The sequence below is a fragment of the Panthera tigris genome, chromosome B1, assembly GCF_018350195.1.
Source record: "Panthera tigris isolate Pti1 chromosome B1, P.tigris_Pti1_mat1.1, whole genome shotgun sequence".
Lineage (NCBI taxonomy): Eukaryota > Metazoa > Chordata > Mammalia > Carnivora > Felidae > Panthera > Panthera tigris.
The window spans coordinates 125457610-125476949 of NC_056663.1; the positions used below are offsets into that span (position 1 = coordinate 125457610).

General features: G+C 39.1%; 1 protein-coding gene across 2 annotated transcripts in view; it reads right to left on the reverse strand.

Moving 5' to 3' along the window:
* The window catches only part of BMPR1B (bone morphogenetic protein receptor type 1B), a 412007-nt gene that overhangs the window by 178103 nt on the left and 214564 nt on the right, over window positions 1-19340 (reverse strand). For both annotated transcript variants that reach the window (XM_042984157.1, XM_042984155.1), the window contains exon 2: window positions 469-625. The gene's annotated coding sequence lies outside the window, so the exon portion shown is untranslated. The remainder of the gene's footprint in view (window positions 1-468; window positions 626-19340) is intronic.

Here is a 19340-nt window from a genome sequence, read left to right on the forward strand (position 1 = left end):
TTTGTTACTTTATGATCCAGTTTTCCAATTATTTTATCATTTGCCACTTTTATAGGTTTGCCATGTACCTATGATGAAACTTCCTTTGTTCCAAAGACAGTTCAATAGTCTTAAAATCAGGTTATAATTAAATGAACAAGCCTACTGCCAATTTCACTAGGCTCCTTGCTGGAAATCAGACTGCATTGCAGAGAAATTTCCCTGAGGGCAAACTGTTGAGGCAAAATTATGACTATGACACGGACTAAGCAACCCTATGTTGCAACTTATTATATTCTAGCTACACTTTGCAAATATTTTAAAAGATCATTCAAAGTATGGTTAATAAATCACTAAGTAACACTGCCTTCAATCTTGTGAAGACTGAATTTTCATCATCAGTGGGCCAGGCTGATGGCTAAAAAGTGATGTACTCTCCTACGTACAGTAATTGCAATCAACTGTGACGATCCATTCATTTTATATCACCTTTGACCCTTTTAAGAGGGCTGAATGGAGCCTGGTCCTCGATAGCCCTGTGAAGATACGGTCGTGTTTCACGTAGGCAGTGGTTTTCTGGTCGCTGGCTTTCACAGGCTGCCGCGTGTCTGGCTCTCCCACAAAAACCAGCTGGATAGTGTTGTTGCTGAAAGCAGAGGAGAAACCGAAGTGAAAAGATGCAGTGAACAGGGTCCAGCGCAGGCAGACAAAATATCTGAAACTGTCGAAAAATTTTCCAAAGCGCACATGGCTCACTTATCTAGTGACACAGGACAAACTGAACTGCTGTGGCCAACAAGAAAGGAGACGCCAGCAGCTGCACACTCATCACCTTTAATGAAGCCTTCGCTCTTCACAGTTGTGAAGCTCAACCATATGGTTCTTGATATTTGAAAAGATCCATTTTAAGAATCACTGGGAAAATCTGTCAGTACTTATGCAGAGTTAGATTTTAGGAAGAGATGGGATTTCTCTTCACTTTTACAGAACATTTTTCCTCTTTTGCTACAAAAACACAAGGTTTCAATAGCTGGCCAGTTAAAACTATTACCATTCATAAATTCTGCATGTCTGAGAACTTGATATACCCTAAAACATGTACCACCCACAATCATAAGTTTGGCCCAGCCAAGAGAAAAACACCAAATTTAGAATCCCATTACATGCTATCACTGGAAATTCACTGAATGTTTAATTAGTAAAACTAGAAGATGAACCCGAGGATGTTCAGCTCAAGTGTTTTTGTTCTTTTTTTTTTTTAACACAAAAGGTTTTATCTTCATCTCTAACAACGTCTATTTCCACATTCTATAACTTTAGAATTCACCTCTAAAGGCTGGGTACAAAGGAGTGTGGTAGATTTTATTTTCCAAAAATGCCCACAACAGTATCGCCCACAGCAAATGCTCTTCTTACATCCATTTGAGAGGTGAAGTCTAAACTCTTTCTCCTTAACTCTGGATAAGCTTATGACTATGGTAAAAGTGAACCTCTGTGCTTCAAGGCCAGGGGATAACATGTGATTCAACTCCCCCCTTACTCCTAAGAACCTGTGTTCTTGAAGTCTTTAGTTGCCATTTTAGCAGTCTCACCATGCAGAGGACAGACACAGTGCCGTAAAAGAGAGACCCAAGTTCCCCATAGTGGGGAAATCAGAGAGGCCTCCAGACTAAGTGAGCACAGACGTGCATGGACAGCTCCTAGCTGCTTCAGTCCCCCTGCTGTTCCTGCTCCAGACCCCATCTGACTGCAAAGGCATGAAACACTCTGTGCCAGAACCACCTAGTGGAGCTCTGCCCAAATGCTGACACACACATACCAGGCAAGACAGGTAAGAACACTGTTTTTTGCTATTTTAAGTTGCTAAGTTATATAGTTATAAAGCTACAGTTTTGTCAAAACGCAACACATAACTGGAACACACTTTAATATCAGGTGTGAAGTGGGATAATAAAAAATTGGATAAACCCAGAGGTGCCTGGGTAGCTCAGTGGGTTGAGAGTCTGACTCTTGGTTTTGGTTCAGGTCCCGAACTCACGATTCTGTGAGTTTGAGGTCCACAGCACAGGGCCTGCCTGGGATTCTCTGTCTCCTTCTCTCTCTGCCCCTCCCCCACTCATTCTGTCTCTCTGTCTCAACAATATATAAACAAACATTTTAAAAATTTTAAATAAACCCAAACATACGGTATTGGTCTTTGGACCAGACCGTAGATGGAAGCTGAAGGAGACTATTAGTGGAAGACTAATAGTCCTCAAAGAGTTGGACTGTGAGAGTTCCAGAGAAATAAGTGTTTTGTTTTTGGAAGAGGCAGAAAAGGAGACTCTTGTTACATGGCTGCAGTACATTTAGCAATATTGCTGCCCACAGTGATGTGGAAAATAAAAAAAGCACCTAATGATATCCAAAGATCTGGCTAAGGAGATTTTCAAGCAGAATAGTGAAAGAAACGCCTGCCTTCCTTTTGCTACTTAGCATGAGATGTACAGAGATGTACAGAGAATGGTGAGTTAAAAATTTTTTTGCTTTTCAGCAAAATTTGGAGGGTCTATAAAGAGACAGGATTTGCTGGGTTTCCAAAACAAAACTGTTTTTCATTCCCTATCACTTCAGAGAGCAAAAGAGTCTCAAAGTAATGGCAAGGCTCAAGGAAAAGCAAAATGCAGGTGTAGTCAGAAAGATCTGGTCCACAAATAAAGGTAAGTGTGTGATTAAAAGTACTCTTTATTAACACCTCAGGAATATTAAGGTGGTGCCTTATAAGTCCTGTAAGACAGAAAAAAAGGCCTTATAAGGATCTTCTAGGCATATGTAGCCAACTTCCTTTGATGAACAACTGGACACAGGGAATCTTAAGGGTGTTTATCCAACTGCAGCCTGATAGGGAAGCCCTGAAAAAGGAGAGATTATATGCAAAATTTTAGGGGTGTGGCTTTTGCTAACAGTGGATTACTTTTTTTTAAGATTTTATTTAAATTACAGTTAATTAACATATAGTGTAATATTAGTTTCAGGAGTAGAATTTTGTGATTCTTCACTGACATACAACACCCAGTGCTCATCACAAGTGCCCTCCTTAATACCCATCTAGCCCATCCCCCCCCACTCACTTCCCCTCCAGAAATCCCCATTTTGTTCTCTATAGTTAAGAAGAAGCTGTTTTATGGTTTCCCTCTCTTTTTCCCATGTTCATCAGTTTCATTTCTTAAATTTCACATATGAGTGAAATCATATAGTATTTGTCTTTCTGACTTATTTCACTTAGCGTAATATACTCTAGCTCCATCCACATCATTGCAAATGGCAAGATTTCATTCTTTTATGGCTGGATATTATTCCACTGTATGTATGTACTACTTCTTTATCCACTTACAAGTCAATGGACATTTGGGCTCTTTCCATAATTTGGCTATTGTCGGATGTGCAGGGGTGCAGGGGCTCCTGGGTGGCTCAGTCGGTTAAGCATCCAACTCTGGACTTCAGTTCAGGTCATGAGCTCATGGTTTGTGAGCTCATGGTCTGCACCATCAGAGCCTGCTTGGGATTCTTTGTCCCAGAGCCTGCTTGGGATTCTTTGTCTCCCACTCTCTGCCCCTCCCCTGCTTGTTCTCTCTCTCTCTCTCTCTCTCTCTCTCAAAATCAATAAATGTTAAATACATACATACATACATACATACATACATACATACATACATACATACACTGGGATGAATGTGTCCCTTTGGATCAGTATTTTTGTGTCCTTTGGGTAAATACCTAGTAGTGCAATTGCTGGATCATAGGGTAGTTCTATTTTTAACTTTTTGAGGAACCTCCATACTGTTTTCCAGAGTGGCTGCACCAGTTTACATTCCCACCAACAGTGTAAGAGCATTCCCCCTTCTCCTCATCCTCACCAACAGTTGTTATTTCCTGTGTTGTTAACTTTGGCCATTCTGACAGGTGTGAGGTACTATCTCCTCATGGTTTCAATTTGTACTTCTCTGATGATCAGTGATGTTGAGCATCTTTTCATGTGTCAGCTGGCCATCTGTATGTCTTCAGAAAAATGTCTATTCATGTCTTCTGCCCATTTCTTAAATAGATTATTTGGTTTTGGGGTGTTGAGTTTGATACGTTTTTTATAGATTTTGGATACTAACTCTTTATCAGATTCTGTCATTTGGAAATATCTTCTCCCATTCTGTAGGCTGCCTTTTAGTTTTGTTGATTGTTTCCTTCACTGTGCAGAAGCTTTTACCTTGATGAAGTCTCCATACTTCAGTTTTGCTTTTGTCTCCCTTGCCTCTGGAGGCATATCTAATAAGACACTGCTATGGCTGACATCAAAGAGGTTGCTGCCTGTGTTCTCCTCCAGGATTTTGATGGTTTACTGTCTCACATTTAGATCTTTCATCTATTTTGAATTTGTTTTTGTGTATGGTGTAAGAAAGTAGCCCAGTTTCATTCTTTTGCATGTTTCTGTCCAGTTTTCCCAACACCATGATTTGAAAAGACTGTCTTTTTTCCACTGGATTATCTTTTCTGCTTTCTTGAAGTTGACCGTATAGTTGTGAGTTCATTTCTGGGTTTTCTATTCTGTTCCGCTGATGTCATATTGTGCTAATGCCATATTGTCTTGATCATGACAGCTTTGTAATATAACTTGGAGTCTGGAATTGTGATGCCTCCTGCTTTGCTTTTCTTTTTCAAGACTGCTTTGGCTATTTAGAGTCTTCTGTGGTTCTATACACATTTTAGGATTGTTTGTGCTAGCTCTGTAAAACATGCTGGTATTATTTTGATAGGGATTGCATTAAATGTGCAGACTGCCTTCAGTAATATAGACATTTTAACAATATTTGTTCTTCGAATCCATGAGCCATGGGATGTTTTTCCATTTCTTTGTGTCATATTCAATTTATTTCATAAGTTCTATAGCTTTCAGCATACAGATCTTTTACATCTTTGGTTACTTTTAATCCTAAGTATCTTATGGCTTTGATGGAATTGAAAATGGGATCAATTCCTTAATTTCTCTTTCTGCTGCTTCATAATTGGTATATAGAAATGCGACAGATTCCTGTACAATTATTTTGTATCCTGAAACTTTACTGATTCCATGTATCACCTTGAGCAATTTTCGAGGGAGTCTTTTGGGTTTCCACATAGAGTATCATGTCTTCTGAGAATATTGAAAGTTCAACTTCGAGGCGCACCTAGGTGGCTCAGTTGGTTGAGCACCCAACTTCACCTCAGGTCATGATCTCACAGTTCATGAGTTCAATCCCTGGGCTGGGCTCTGGGCTGACAGCTCAGAGCCTGAAGCCTGGCTCAGATTCTGTCTCCCTCTCTGCCCCTCTCTCACTCATGCTTTGTCTCTCTCTCTCACTCAAAAAATGAATAAACTTAAAAACATTTTTTTATAAAGATGTTCAACTTCTTTGCTGATTTGGATGTCTTTTATTTCTTTTTGTTGTCTGATTTTCTGAGGTTAGGATTTCTAGTTCTATGTTAAAAAACAATGGTAAGAGTAGATATCCCTGACTTGTTCCTGACCATAGTGGAAAAGCTCACAGTTTTTCCCCACTGAGGATTATATTAGCTGGGGGTCTTTCATATATGGTCTTTCTGAGGTTAGGTTCCCTCTATCCCTACTTTGTTAAAGGTTTTTATCAAGAATCGGTGCTGTCCTTTGTCAAATGCTTTTTCTGCATCTATTGAGAGGATAATATCATATGATTCTTATCATTTCTTTTCTTAGTGTAGTTAGATGCTGACTGAACTGTGAATATTGAACCACCCTTGCAGCCCAGGAATAAATCTCACTTGATCATGTGGTAAATAATTATTTCAATGTACTCTTGGATTTGATTTGCTAGTACCTACCTGAGAATATCTGCACCCATATTCATCAGAAATATTGGCCTGTAATTGTCCTTTGTAGTGCAGTCTTTGTCTGGTTTTGAAATCAAGGTTATGCTGGCCTCAGAGAATGAATTTGGAAGTTTTTCATTCCATTTCTATTCTTTGAAACAGTTTGAGAGAAACAGGTATTAACTCTTCTCTAAATGTTTGGTAGATTTCTCCCAGGAAGGCATCTGGTCTAAGACCTTTGTTGGGAGATTTTTGATAACTGATTCAATTCCTTTGCTGGTTATTGGTCTGTTCAAATTTTCTGTTCCTTCCTGATTCACTTTTAGTAGTTTATATGTTTCTAGGCATTTACCCATTTCTTCCAGATTGCCCAATTTGTTGGCATATAATTTTTTATAATACTCTCTTAGAATTGTTTATATTTCTGTGGTGTTGGTTGGATCTCTCCTCTCTCATTCATGATTTTATTTATTTGGGTCCTTTCTCCTTCCTTTTTGGTAAGTTTGGTTATCAATTGTATTAATTCTTTCAAAGAACCAACTCATTGATCTGTCCCACTGTGGGATTTTGTTTGTTTATATATCATTTATTTCTGCTCTAATCTTTGTTTTTAATTTTTTTAATGTTTATTTATTTTTGAGAAGGAGAGAGAGAGAGTGCACATGCAGGTGAGCAGCAGAGAGAGAGGGAGATAGAGAATCTAAAGCAGGTTCTGCACTGTCAGTGCAAAGCCTGATGTGAGGCTCAAACCCACGAACTATGAGGTCATGACCTAAGCTGAAGTCGGATGCTCAACCAAGTCACCCAAGTGCCCCTGCTCTAATCTTTATTATTTTTCTTCTGCTGCTGGCTTTAATTTTCATTTGCTCTTCTTTTTCTAGCCCCTTTAGGTGTAAGGTTAGGTTTTGAATTCGTGATTTTTCTTGCTTCTAGAAGTACGCTTGTATTGCTATATACTTCCCTCTTATGACTGCTTTGGCTGCATCCCAAAGGTTTTGGACACGTGTTTTCATTACGATTTGTTCCATGTATTTTTTAACTTCTTCTTTAATTTCCTGGTTTGCCTTTTCATTTTTTAGTAGGATATTCTTTAAACTCCATGTATTTATGGCCTTTCCAAATTTTTTTCTTGTGGTTGACTTCAAGTTTTATAGTGTTGTGGTCAGAAAATCAGCATGGTATGATCTCAATCTTTTTGTACTCACTGAGGTCTGACTTATGACCCAGTATGTGACCTATTCTGGAGATTGTGCTATGTGAACTCGAAAAGAACGTGTATTCTGCTGCTTTAGGATGAAATGTTCTGAATATATCTGTTAACTCCATCTGGTCTAGTGTGTCATTCAAAGCCAATGTTTCCTTGTTAATTTTCTGAGTAGATAATCTGTCTATTGCTGTAAGTGGGGTGTTAGAGCCCCCTACTATTATGGTACTATTATCAATGAGTTTCTTTATGTTTGTTATGAATTGATTTATATATTTGAATGCTCTCAAGTTTGGGGCAGAAATATTCACAACTGTTAGATCTTGTTATTATGATGTAACACCCTTCTTCATCTCTTGTTACAATCTTTGGCTTAAAATCTAGTTTGTCTAATATAAGTATGGCCACTCTGGCTTTCTTTTGACATCCATTAGCATTATAGATGGTTCTCCAATCCTTCACTTCCCATCTGCAGGTGTCTTTAGGTCTAAAATGAGTCTCTTATGGGTAGTATACAGATGGGCCTTGTTTTCTTTTGTTTTTTCCCATTCTGATAGCCTATGTCTTTTGATTGGAGCATTGAGCCCATTTGCATTCAGAATGATTACTAACAGATATGAATTTAGTGCCATTGTGTTACCTGTTATTTAATTGTTTCTGGAGATTTTCTCTGTTTCTTTCTTGTCTTTGTTGCTTTTGTCTTTCCCACTTAAAAAGTCCCATTTAACATTTCTTGCAGGGCTATTTTAGTGGTCATGAACCTGCAAGCTTTTGTTTGTCTATGAAAATCTTTATCTCCCCTTTTATTCTGAATGACAGCATTTATGGATAGAATACTCTATCCAGAGTATTCTGCATATTTTTCCTATTTAGCATGTTGAATATATCATGCCACTCCCTTCTGTCCTGTCAAGTCTCTGTGGCAATATCTGCTGCTAACTTTGCCCTTGTAAGTTAGGGATATTTATTTTACTATTTACTATTTACTATTTATTTAGTATTTACTAAATACTATTAGTATTTTTTTTTTTTAATTTTTTTTTTTCAACGTTTTTTATTTATTTTTGGGACAGAGAGAGACAGAGCATGAACGGGGGAGGGGCAGAGAGAGAGGGAGACACAGAATCGGAAACAGGCTCCAGGCTCCGAGCCATCAGCCCAGAGCCCGACGCGGGGCTCGAACTCACGGAGCGCGAGATCGTGACCTGGCTGAAGTCGGACGCTTAACCGACTGCGCCACCCAGGCGCCCCAGTATTTTTTCTTTATCTATATATTTTGTAAATTTAACTATGGTATGTTTTGGTGTTGGCCTGCTTTTGTTGATTTTGATCAACAAGTTGATCAAGTTCTCTGTGCCTCCTAGATTTGGATTTTTTTTTTCCTTCCCTAGACTAGGGAAGTTTTCAGCTATAATTTGCTCAATTAAACTTTCTGCCCCTTTTCCCCTCTCCTTCTGGTGACTCCTATGATATGAATGCTATTATGCTTTATGGAGTTGCCGGGTTCTCCAAGTCTACATTCATGATCCAATATTTTTATTTCCCTCTTCTTTCAGCTTCATTATTTTCCATAATTTTAGCTTCTATATAACTTATTCATTCCTTCACTTCTTCCATCCTTGTGCCCATTACCTCCAGTCAGTTTTATATCTCAGTTATAACATTTTTTTAAATTTCAGCCTGACTGGTTTTTAGGTCTTTTATCTCCATGGTAAGGGACTCCCTGGGGTCTTCTATGTTTTTCTCAAGGGCCAGCTACTATACTAATGATTGTTGCTTTAAATTCTTGATCAAGCACATTACTTATACCTGTTTCAATGAGATTCCTGGCCATGACCTTTCCTTGTTCTTCCTTTTGAGATGAATTCCTCTAATTTGGCAGTTTGTCTACATCTCTGTCTTCTTCTGTGTGTTAGAAAAGCCTGCTATGTTTCCTGATCCTGAGAGTAATGGCTTTATAAACAAGAGGTCATACACTGTTCAGGGCCTGGCACTTTGGGAAGTGTCTCTGGTGTATGCTCTGTGCACTCTGCTACTGTGTTTTGGATGCTCCTTCCTCCTCAGGTCAGTCCTCTGAAGAGTTTCCCCCTGTCTGCAGTGGGGAGTGTTTTGACCCTGTCCAGGGTATGGTGAGTTTTGACTAGGTGTGCTCTGCTCTTGTTAAGAGAGAACTGATGATGCTGGAGCACCTGGGTGGCTCAGTCAGTTAAGCATCCAACTCTTGACTTCAGCTCAGGTCATGATCTCACGGTTTGTGAGTTCAAGCCCCACATCAGGTTTCATGTTGACAGTGTGGAACTTGCTTGGGATTCTCTCTCTCTTCCCCCTTTTCTCTGCCCCTCCCCTGCTCTCTGTCTCTCAAAGTAAATAAACAAACTTCAAAAAAAATAAAAAAGAGATGTATACTATTTCCACTAGAACCGAAGCTTTGCAGACTCTATGCTCAGTAGATGTGGTGTATGTGGTGGGGGAGGGGGGTACTGGTCGTCTGGGGACAGGCCCACTGCTCTAGTTCTCAGGTACACTTGCCTGGGAAAAGCAGCACCTGCAGAGCTCAAGGGGGGCGGGGCTCGGTGTAAGCAGTTTACATCGCCACTGTTGGCACTGTGTTGCTTACTGAGGTTAGTTTATGCTGAGGGGTCGGGGAGAGAAACGGTGCCTGCCAGCTCCTTTGTCTCTGGAAAGGCAATGCCACTTTTCAGATGTGCTCCAAGAAGGGGAACCAGCTCTTTCTGTGCAGCCCAGGATCTTCTGCCCCTTGGCTACCTTCCCTCTTCCTCCATAGCGGCGCTGCAGCACCCACCAGGCTCCACACCTGCCACATCATGGACCTCTAAAACTCCAGTATTTGAGCCCTTTGGTTGTAAAAACTCACGAAAATCAACGTCTCTCACTTTCCCAGTCAACAGCTTTGGGGAAGTGTCTTCCCTGTATGATTCCCTGTGTACTCTCTCTCCTCTCTTAATGACCAGGGCTCCCTCCCCTGAGTGGCACTCGCAATCTACTTCCCTGCAAATAACATCTCTGCACCTCTTACCTTCCACAAGGTGACCTCTTCTCTCCCTGTAATTGTGCAGTTTGTTCTGTCAGTCCTCAGATCGATTTATTGGGTATTCAGGATGACTGGATATTTATCTAGGTGAGTTGGACAGATCAGGCAAGCCTACTACTCCACCATCTTAGCTCCTCTAACAGAATGGATTATAAACTGATACATAAGAAAACCTAAAGATTTTTAAGAATTATATCAGCTAGAGCTAAAATGTTACATGGGTTTCAGGTACACAGCACAGTGATTCTCTAAGCTTATACATTATGCTACATTCATCACAAGGTAGCTACCATCTGCCACCATACCACACAACATCATTACAACACCATTGACTATATTCCCTATGCTGTGTCTTTCATCCCGTGACTTATTCATTCCGTAACTGGAAGTCTGTACCTCCCACTCCCCTTCACCCATCCTGCTCACTCCCCTCGCTTCTGGCAACCGTCGGCGTGTTCTCTGGCAGTACTCTCTTGAAGCATTCAGCCACCATGATAGCAGTGTAACTGCCTTGAAGCTACCATGCTGTGAAGAAGCCTGGATTAGCCTATGTGGACAGACCACACAGACAGGCCCTTAAAAGCACATGAAAAGAAGGAGATGCTGGACTAGCCCCCAGGTGCTCCAGCTGCCCCCTGTCCCAACTCCAGTCCTTATCTGACTGCAAATGCATGAAAAGAGCCTGAGCCAGGAGCAAAGAACCATACCATATACAAATTCCTGACCCACAAAAACTGTGATGGATAATAGTTGTAGTTTTAAGCCACAATGGATGGGAATGATTATATGGCTAAAGGTAATAATAATGAAAACCACAAATTATTGTGTCTTATTTTGGTCATATATGGGTAGTGTCATTACAGTTGCTAAAAACAGGAATAGATACTTTGAATAAAACAAAGACTTTTTATAGACATTGTCAATCTTTAGGTGAAATAATTAAATAAAACTGAAGAGGTGAGATATAACCTCAAGGTATTAAATAAACAAAGGCAAATTAAAAGATGCACATATTCAGTAATCAAACTACCCAAGTCTCTAACAAAGACTTGAATCTCAGAGAACCTTTGAGGATGATTCTTGGACAACAGTAGCTCTGCACTTTTTCACAACAAAGCAATATTCTGGGTCCTATCTGCAATGTTGGCCAAGGACATATTTGACTCCTAACCTGGCTGTTTGCCAGAGCCCACATACTAAGGAGACCCTGGAGCCTGCAGTACCCCAACACCCTTTATAACACCTTAAAGAGCAATCTGGAAGCTTTCTCCCTGTGTAGTCTGCTGGCTTTTCAGAGTCAGTGAAGTATTTTTTGATATATATGGGATCTCTATGAACGAGAGCACAACTGAGAAAACAATGCACCAAACTCTAAAATATTTGTCCCAAACTGTTTGTAGTTCATTTATCTTAGCTCCTCTATCAATAGGTAAAAATAAATGCATATTTGGGGAAGCAGGAGGTAGAGGAAGAAGGCAATTGTCTGCAGTTCTATAAATTAGCAAGTGTTTGCTAAGTGCTTAGTGTGTTCCCTGCCTATGCTAGGAGATTTGGGGACATACAAAAGTATAAACCACAAATCCTATTCTGAAGAAAGTTTTAATGCAGCTGGGAATACTGATCTCATTAGGGAAGGAAGGAAGGGAAGGAGGGAAGGAAGGAAGGGAAGGAAGGAGGGAAGGAGGGAAGGAAGGAAGGGAAGGAAGGAGGGAAGGAAGGAAGGGAAGGAAGGAAGGGAGGGAGGGAGGGAGGGAGGGAGGGAGGAAGGAAGGAAGGAAGGAAGGAAGGAAGGAAGGAAGGGGAAAGAGAGAGAGATGAGGGAGTGAGGGAGGAAACAAAGAAAAGAATTTATAAAATAAAATAACAAAACACAAAACTGTGGTATAATATTAGACATAAGAGCCTAGCTTAGGCTTCAGAGAAGAGGTACAAAACAAAAGAGACACAGCAAAGATATGATATGAACATAAATGGAATCTGCAGTGGCAGATAATGGGTCTATCTGACTGCATCAGGGATTTGGGGGCAGAGTTGGAAAAGGGAGAAGGGATTCATGAGAAGACCAGAAAATAGGGAACCCTGAATAATAATCTAAAAAAGGCTAGATAAAGTTGGTAAAAGCTGTTGAATAAAGATTCAAATGGAAAAAAATCATTCCACCTACAGAAACTGCATGCTAAGAATTTTTAGTAAATAAAATGAAGGATAAGTATTAGAATAAGAATAGTTATCTTTTTAGAAATACAATGGAGGTACCTGGGTGGCTAAGTAGGTTAAGCGTCCTACTCTTGATTCAGTTCAGGTCATGATCTCATGGTTTGTGAGATTGAGTCTCACATCAGGCTCTGCACTAACAATGCAGAGCCTGCTTAGGATTCTCTTTCCCTTTCTCTCTGCCCCTCCCCAACTCATGCATGCTCTTTCAAATAAACATTAAAAGAAATAGAAATATAATGAAGTTTTAATAGCCCTAATATATTTTAGAGTACACACAACTTGATTAGAAAAACACTAAATAATAGGCAAAATCACACAGAGATAACTCATAGAAGAGAACCATAACCGTGAAAATAATTGAACTTCACTGGTGATAAAACAAATGAAATTTAAAACAACACTAAGAGTTTCCAGCTAAGTCAATCAGTATAAGTTTTGATAAAATTCAATAATGGCAAGGATGTGGAGAGAAAGGCACACTTGTACACCTATATCTCTAAATATGAATTAATACAAACATTCTGGAAAGCAACTTGGATATATGACTGCAGTTTAAAATGTCAATGCTTACTTTTTGGTAGGAATTTTTAGAAGTTGATCATAAGGAAAAGTCATAAATTCAAAGACTGAATTTAATTCAGTAAGTGAATTCTGAGTAATCTTGAAAGAGTAGTAATTATCAGTTATTACTGTAACACTGATATTTATTTAGCAGTTACTATGAACTGTGTCTTATGAAAATGCTTTTACTATACTACTTATAATATTTAAATACTTCAAGGTCAGCATGATCTCCATCTTCTAAATGGTAAAACTAAATAATGTAAAGTCACAAATCCAAAAATAATTATACCTAGAACTGAAATCTGCATATGTCTAACTCCAAAATTTGGCTCCCTCTACTATGTCTTTATACTAAAAAATAATTACATTTATTAATACAAAGAAACAAAAGAAACCTAAGTGACCAGTGATGTAACATCATGCATTATTGAAAGTATATTTTCAGGGGAGCCTATGTGGCTTAGTTGGTTGAGCATTCAACTTTGGCTCAGGTTGTGATATCATGGCTCATGAGTTTGAGCCCCACGTTGGGCTCTGTGCTAACAGCTCAGAGCCTGGAGCCTGCTTCAGATTCTGTGTCTCCCTCTCTCTCCATCCCTCCCCTGCTCACATTGTCTCTCTCAAAATAAATAAACACTTTTTAATAAAAAAAAAAGAAAGTATATTTTCAAACAAAATTTAGTAACTTGAGACATGCTCAAGGTACATTTGAATATTACCAAAAAGCTAAGTTAATGAAAACATTTATGCAATATACTTATTATGAACATGCATGTATGTGTAACTGTAGAATAAGTAATGGAACTGGAACCAATATGTTATTCGTGGTCATGTGAGGTGATGGATAATGAATAGATCTATTTTCTTCTTTTTATTGTCTACATTTCCCAAATATTCTTACAATGTGCAGATATTATTTTTCTATTCAAAAAGATCATAATAAAGTTACCTTTTTATTTTTTTATTTTTTTTAACGTTGATTTATTTTTGAGACAGAGAGAAACAGAGCACGAACAGGGGAGGGTCAGAGAGAGGGAGACACAGAATCTGAAACAGGCTCCAGGCTCTGAGCTGTCAGCACAGAGCCTGATGCGGGGCTCGAACTCACGGACTGTGAGATCATGACCTGAGCCGAAGTCAGAAGCTCAACTGACTGAGCCACCCAGACGCCTCTAAAGTTACCTTTTTAAAGAAAAAGTAAACAAGCAACTTATCTAAAGTCACAGCAAGAGGAGAAAAGACATTAAATACAAATTATATGTTTTAAGTGGACCTAATTCTACCCAAAATATGTTGTAAAGAGGACTCAAAGTTTCTTCAAAGACTTCACGCTATCCATAACTTACTGCAGGAGAAAAAAGGCAGAATTTTAAAGAGTTAATAGAACACTGTTCATACTATATTACATTTCACAGTGACAGTGTTCATTTGAATACTTCTTTTAATTTCTTAAATAATTCTGAGGATAAATTTATAATTAATGATCACCAAACTATCACTACAAATAAAATACACTGTCAAAGAAAATCAAATGATATTAAAATCATTTAGGAACCTTATTTTTTTTTAATTATTATTTTTAAATAAGAACATATTCTATGTCTTTTATTTATAGCACATTTGTCTAGGACATGAACTATTTTAAGTACAGAACCTACCTATATTAATTTAAAACTATAGGGTTTTAGAAGAGATTAATTGGATCCTGGCATACAATTTTATCGCAGCAAGTGCTTTTAATTAGATTATATTTTATTGCTAATAAAATTTATGTTAGTCTCATTATTAGAATTTACATAAAAAGTTATTAGAGGCCTTGAAAACTTGACTTTTGTTGGATTAAACAATCCAAAATATTCCATAACATTAAATATTGAAAGTAGTAAGTCTATTGATAAATAAGCAATAAGAGAAAAATGGTAACGAAATCTGATCTTTGTGGTGCCAGTCTCAATGAGACCAGAAAGCTCAACAGATACGAAGCTGATGCCTGCAGTTGAGGCATCTCTGAATTAAATTAGAATAGTACATGCTTATCCATCATGTTTTGTCATGTGAAACTTAACACTGCAGTTAACTGACACAGAGGATAGAGGGGAGGGCTAAATTGTTTTTCCCTAAATTGACAAGTAGAATAACAAACCACCTTGGTAAGATTTAGATTCTAGCAGTGACTAATTCGGTTACATGTTGAGTTAAAACACCAATGTAATCATTCTACTTTGACCAACAGACACTCAAATAATTTTTTTTTTTCTTACATCAAACAACCTTTCTATAAAACACATCCATTCCTAAAGGGAAAACAGTTATTTTTATTTATCATATTCCATGGCCCAGTTCTTTCACTTCACAAGTACTCAAACTAAGGCCCAAAGGGGTTTGGTGACTTTCCACAAAGTCAATCAGTGATCAGAAACACCAAATAGTTTCTCCAAAACCTCACAACTCTACACAGTTTCTCTGACAATGTTTTCAAGTCCCTTGCCTCCCTACCTATGGGATATATCTAGATTCCCCACAAATACTTGTTTAACATACGATTCTAACCAGCTATCAAGAACTGACTAGGCCTCCAGAGGGCACCTCCGTTTTATTTAAAAGATGATAAATGTACCATACACAGCAGGTCATGCATTAGGAAACACCTGGGTCGATGTTCAAGTCTGTCTACACTCTCAGCATCAGAGCCCCTTAATCCAGAAGCTCTTGGAGAACCAATTTCTTCAGCAATCTGCCATGTTGAGTTCTAAAACTCTGAATCTCTGCAACTAAGCTGGTTCCAATTGTCAAATTGCAAATAGAAAAATTTCTGTTATATGTGAAGTCAGCAATACCACCTTGAAATCACTGCTGGGTGATTAATCATGACCTTTAATCCAATATTAAGTAATACCAAAGCCCCTCCAAAATCTTACTTTGTTAGGGTAACTGAGTTATATGAAGTATATGAAGGAACACTATAAAGTGTTTTTATGAAGGTTTTTCAGTAGCTTTGTGGTCCAAATGGGAACAAATTACTCTAACAATTACACTTCGGTGATACTCAAAATTATCCAAAACTTCAAAACCTAACTACAATATTTCATCAAATATAAAACATCATTTATATGATGTGCAACACCATCATTCTATGTAGCACTGAGGAAAAAAAATACTGTGGTTGTCATATAATGACACTATGATATATCCCAAATTAGGTAATTCTAAAATATGTTAACACAGTATGTCTTCAGATCAATTAATGAGGTATGGTTTATTTCAACGGGTTTACAAACTGAAATAAAACAAAACACCTGAATTTAAGGGACTATAAAAAATAAAACAACATATATAACAAAAACATAATCCTGGTCTGCAAGTAACTAAAAAGTTAATTTATAATTATAATTCTTAAGTAAATAATGAAACATTTAAAAGTATAATAAATATTTAAAAACTCATGAAAGCTTTTAAATATCACAACTCTTTATATATATAAACCACAAAGCAACCAGAACACGGAGACCATTAACTCCTTAGCTGACTTCTAAACTTGAAGACTTAATTATTTGACAAAGTCAGAATTTTAGTCTATGAATATTTATTGAGCATACATTGGGTGCCAGGCACTGTTATAAGACCTGCAGATACAGAGGGGAACAAAGCAGACAAAATTCCCTGACCAGATGGCACCCACATTCTGGCAGGGAAAACAAATAATAAACAAGATTCAAAAGTGAAATGTATCGTATGTTAGTAATAAGTGCAAAGGAGAGAACTAAAGCAGAAAAGGAATATTTCTGCTCTGCTTATCCTGCTATTCCAGCAACAACATAGCCTCCCAACCCTAAACAGCAAATAGGTGCTTTAAAAATAATCAGGACTTTGTCAGGATAAAATAGGAAAAAAAAAAGGCTTTATGATGGGCTATGAGTTTTCTCAGAGTATCACCCAATGTTAAAACAATGGCTTTCAGGCTTTGAACAGAATGGACAGCCTAGTCTAGCAGCCTGGGAACTGTAGGCTTCTAAACAAGCTTCTCAGCGTCAGAACTTAGTCTCAAGGACTGATGGAATGTAGTCGGCGAAGGAGACCTGGGATGTACAGATGAACCATGACTGCCAGGAACAACTGCTGGAAAATCCACGAAGCAAGTAACAGAGGGAAGCTGAGAAAAAATGTAGAACATCAGGGAAATTTGGCAGCAGAAACTGGGGTACAGGGTAGAGGTGGGGCCCAAAGAATACAGCAAAGGCCTAATTACTTGGGAACACAGAACAAAGGGACAAGAACAGAATGTGCCAGAGGTAAAACTCACTAACCAGGAAAGATCTAGAATTCTCACTGACTGCACACAGGATGGATCCTAGAGCTACCTCAACACCAGAGGCCCACCGGCCTTGTGCCTGCCCCCTGCCCAACAACATAAGTTGCCTTCAAGTTTTAGCATAAAATTTTAACATTAAAGTTGAAACTAAAAGAATATAAAGTTACATGAGGCTGCCACTCCTCAAAGATTCCCCCATGCTAGCATTTCAGTGTCTGAACAGGCAGTGCAAATTTCCTCAGTAACATTCTTCTATCTGATAAAGTAGGATATCTAATTTCTAAATAAATGTATTTTGCTCAGAACTCAATAGAGCATTTCCACTTTTTCATTTCAGTGCAACCCATAAAAAAAAAACAGCTTTTAAAACCAACTCTTATTAATTACTCACCATATCCTAGAGCTTAGCATTAGCATTATAATGTTCTTCCTCCCAGTTGCAGAGATCTTGTCATGAGAAATAAGGGAGACGTGAGACATGAAGAGCCATCATTACTAGCAAGGTGTAATCACTCTGGTCTCTAGGTACCTCTTCCTTTCTAAACAAAGCATAATGAGCCATGCACATATTACTAAGTAATGATGTCTGGAGAGCTGCCAGGCAAGTTCAAAGATGACAAAAAGGGGAAAAAAAAAGATTCCCTTGGATGTGAAGTAACAAGCATAGCTAATACTGATAGAGCTAATGGGAAAATTTATTAAACTACTAAAATTTTATTATCGCTACATTTACAGAGACTCTCCCCAAATAAGATGAAGAATATGGTCTTTATTGCATTACATGTGATGTCACAAGTTCTCTAATAATTTCTGGATCAGATTTATTTTGAGCTCTTACACTACTACAATCAGAATTTTGAATGTTCTTATTACTTTATTAAATAGTTAAACGAAAATCCCTTTGACATAGATAAAACACTTGCAAATAGAAGTTATCTCTTCTAGGGGAGGAGCCAAGATTGCGGAACAGCATGGAAGTTTTTTTTGCATTTTGTGTCCAAGACATAAAGCCACACCAACACTAAACCATCTTGCACACCTAGAAAACTGATTTGAGGATTAACACAACAATCTGCACAACCTGAACCACAGAACTCGGCAGGTATGTGGCATGGAGACGTAAATGGGGGAGAAAGAAGCCATGGAAGGCAGGGAGCTGGTTTTGCTTGAGGAGAAAGGGCACAGATGGGGAGAGAGTATGGGAAAAGCACCCCCCCAAAAGCAGCTGGAGAGAAAGTGGAAAGTGGAAACAGCTACAGGGACTGAACTAAAAAGGGAGAAAAGAGAAAGGAAAGGGTTTAAATTCCAATAAGACTCTATAAACACAGGTAGCACAGAGTCTGAAAATCCGCAGCTTGATATCTGGCAGTGCTCTGGTGGGAAGGGCGAATCCTCAGGAGCAGAGTGAAGTCCGGGGGGGTCCTCGGGCCACGTGGGAAGAGGCAGTTCCCAGGCTGGGAGGACATTTGGTAGAGGTGGTACAGCCTCCCCACAGACAAAGTTCCCAGCAGACCTCGGAGAAGGGCCATATCCACTGGGGTGGGAGCAAGGACATTAAGGGTGAAGCCTGGCGCCAGATGTGTGTTGTGATTTGCCATAATCACCGAAACGCTGCTGCTACACGACTGCGTGAGCCTTTTCTGGGGCCAGCTGGCACCCAGCCACAGTCTCTGGGCATTGGCAACAGCAAGGTCCCGCAAACATTCCTGGGTGTGGCTGGCACCCAGCCATTGTTCAGTGAGACCCTCCCATAGAGGGTCAGAACGGGTCAAAGCTGCAGTCCCTCAGAAATGAGGGGTTGGGAAAGACAGCTGCATCTGAGATAAAACTCAGGAGGGAGGTGTTGCTTAGCAACCTGACGGCTTGGTCACCGACAGTGTAAAAGCGGGGAGTGGATGGAAGCCGGAGACAAAGGATGGGGGTGCAATTGCCGATCAGGGAGAACAGAGTTCCCATACTAGAGACTGTGTAGCTGGGTGACTCCATTTTCATTCCTCCCATGCATGCACATACACACCTACAAGCTCCACAACAATCCACCCCAGTAAGCTAAGCAGCACCATCTAGTGGAGAATGGAGCCCTTACACTAAGCCCCGCCCAACCGAGCCAACCTCACTCTTCAGGAACACCACAGATCTCTCGCCTGCTTAGTTTATGG